The sequence below is a fragment of the Amblyomma americanum genome, chromosome 5, assembly GCF_052857255.1.
Source record: "Amblyomma americanum isolate KBUSLIRL-KWMA chromosome 5, ASM5285725v1, whole genome shotgun sequence".
Taxonomy (NCBI): Eukaryota; Metazoa; Arthropoda; class Arachnida; order Ixodida; family Ixodidae; genus Amblyomma; species Amblyomma americanum.
The window spans coordinates 202,082,815-202,085,555 of NC_135501.1; positions in this window are offsets into that span (position 1 = coordinate 202,082,815).

Below are 2,741 nucleotides of genomic sequence, written 5' to 3' on the forward strand. Positions count from 1 at the left end.
GTCGAGCCCGTGACCTATCAGGACGGATCTTTGAGACAGTCGAAGCGAAGAAGGTTCCCACTGCACGTTGTTTGGCCGAGAGATGATAGCTGCCACGACACATGAAGCAGTGCGGTGTCGGTATTTTCACGCGATCTCGTTAGAACCGCCGCCATCCAAAGACATTGCTCATGTGATCAAAAAGAGCTAGAATTAAGATTCCACCGCCATCTTTCAAACCGGAGGGGCAGCGGTTCTGTATACTTATCGCCTCCCAATACCCAGTTATGAACGTGCGCTGGTTAGCGTAGTTTCTAGAAACTTGGCTTCGGATGTCTGCATTGGCTGTGCCGAACCAGTGGCATTTACAATCCTCCTTTGCCGACAAGCACGCAGTGTCTGTCTTATGAAGCTCGCGGTTCGGCCGAGTTTTTGACATGAAGTTGACACCCGAGGCTCAGCTATTTATGCCTTTCAAGACAACGATACCAGAAGCCGAAACATGAAACCTCACTCAACCAAATAACGTGCATGCCGAAACCATCGCACCTCACCTTGAATATACGTTATTGAGGCATTATGGTAAAAAGTGACGCACAAAAACTCGGACTACTAACGCGATAGCGTTAGAATGGACGTTCCTCGAAAACCCTGGCGGTGTCGGAACAAAATTCTCATTGGTCGACGACGATGTGACATCGCAACCACGTGACCTAGAGCGCGTAATTCAAATACCCAACAACGATCACAAAGTACAATGGTGATGACGTCGCTACACAATCCTTCATTGGTGTACAGGGTCGTGACGTAATTGCACCACCACTACGCAGTGCCTTTGGAGAAATAAAAGCAACTGCTCTGAAAAGAAAATTGGTCGAGCCGGGATTCGAACCGCTGCCTCTTATGCCGCGAGTCTGACAGAACGTCCAATCAGCGGGATAATTTAGGGGCTTTATGCGACCACCTCATACCCCATAGTCAGCCACACTATCGCATTACACTCTTAATGCTACTTAAGCGTTCCCAGAATTTTGGCTCAGCATTAGATTCGACATCACAGTCGTCAATTTTGGTGTGTTAATTCTCCTGGTATCTTTAAGAAATCGAAGTACACTGTCTTCCGCACCAAATAATTTCACTCAGTATGTTCGCATAATCCATTCAGTAATTGCACTGCAATGTCCACTGAACTCTTGAATCGACGGCTTTTTGAGCCCACTTTTTTATTTGGGGCCGCTATTAACTTGGGGTCGGCTCGCTGCATTCGTTATCGCAGAAGTACACAACGCCCACGCAAATAAAAAAAATCTAAACTGCTGTCATCGCAATGTTCAGCCTGAAACAGCGCAATGTACTGCATTACTGCTCCACATCAGCTTTTTACGTCCACAGGAGGTCACCGATTACAACGACCACCGCAGGAGAGGTGAGCGGCCTCTGACCCACATGAACATACGTTGGACATTTAATGCGCCCTGGTTTGTTGCACGTCGTTCCAGCCGCGCGTTAAGCGAAGCAGACTCTACCGGAGCTCTCAATATCAGTGGAGATGTAAGCAAGAGCGCTTACTCTCTTTTCTCCATTACTCACGAGAACATAAAATGTTTCACTTCTTCCCGTCCTCGATAAAGCCTTCGCGGTCAGTGAACCAGGGAAGATGGGAAAAGTACATCCCCTAGAAAGCTTCAGTCGAGGGCTTTAGGGTCAGGGCATGGGCGCGAAGGGAGAAAAGACGCAGATTGGAGCGGGCACTCAGCGAGCTCTATAGGCGCGTCACGGGAGCTTGTCCGCGGGATGAATAAGGGGTCGATAGATCGTGGCAGCCGGCAACTAGAGAAGAGAGTCGGCGGAGGGGAACGGGGGTAAGTTTTCCCCGAAAAGGGAAAAAAGACACGCGCATTTCGAAAGCCGACTCTCTCCCGTCTTTCTCGCCCAGGGAGGCGTTGGTTACACAACAAACCCCAGACGTGTGCGCCGCAATGAAACAAAACAGATGGAGAGGAAAGGGGAAGAAAGGAAATAGGGAAAAGAATTAAGAAAACGCATTCGGGAGGAAATTGGATATCAGAAAAAAAGGGAGGGGAACTTCACTCCTTTTGGGGGAATGGGGGAACTTATTCCCCCCTTCCTCTAGGGAGGAGTTTGTTACACAACGTCTGAGACGCGGGCCACGTGGTATGAAAGAGTAGAAAAGTCTGTTCGGGAGAAAACAATGAAGAGGGAACGATGGGTAAATGGAAAAGAAAAAATGAAAGAACGAAAGGCTGCGTCTGCCGTGCTAGTGCCTTCTGCTCGAGGATGGTACTGCTTGCTCTCCCTCCCTTCCCTAAAGGAAAACAAAAGAGCGATGCGGTGTCTGGTGAATGCGTGTCGACGGCTGATGGGCGGTCCAATTGGCTGCTGTGAACGACCGACTCTCAAGACGAGAACGCGAGGCCCTCGTTTGACCTGGGTCATCCCGAAACTAGTGCGGCAAGACAATGCTAAGGCGGAGAATTGGACGCGAAGTTCACGCGCTGTGTCGGCCTTAACTCACCTTCATAGCTGTGCAACACGAATAGTAGGGACTGAATTAGCTAGCCGGGCGCACTTCGTACACACCTTTACTGTGTGCGCGAGACTTTGTGCTCCATAGGCAATAAGTAAAGAAATGTGCCGATAGTAAAGTATCACTTAGGACTCCCTAGAGGTTAACAGTGATTACTTTTAAATGTCCGAAATTCTCGGGCGAAAGTTTCTTGTTTTCCCATGTCGACTGAAAT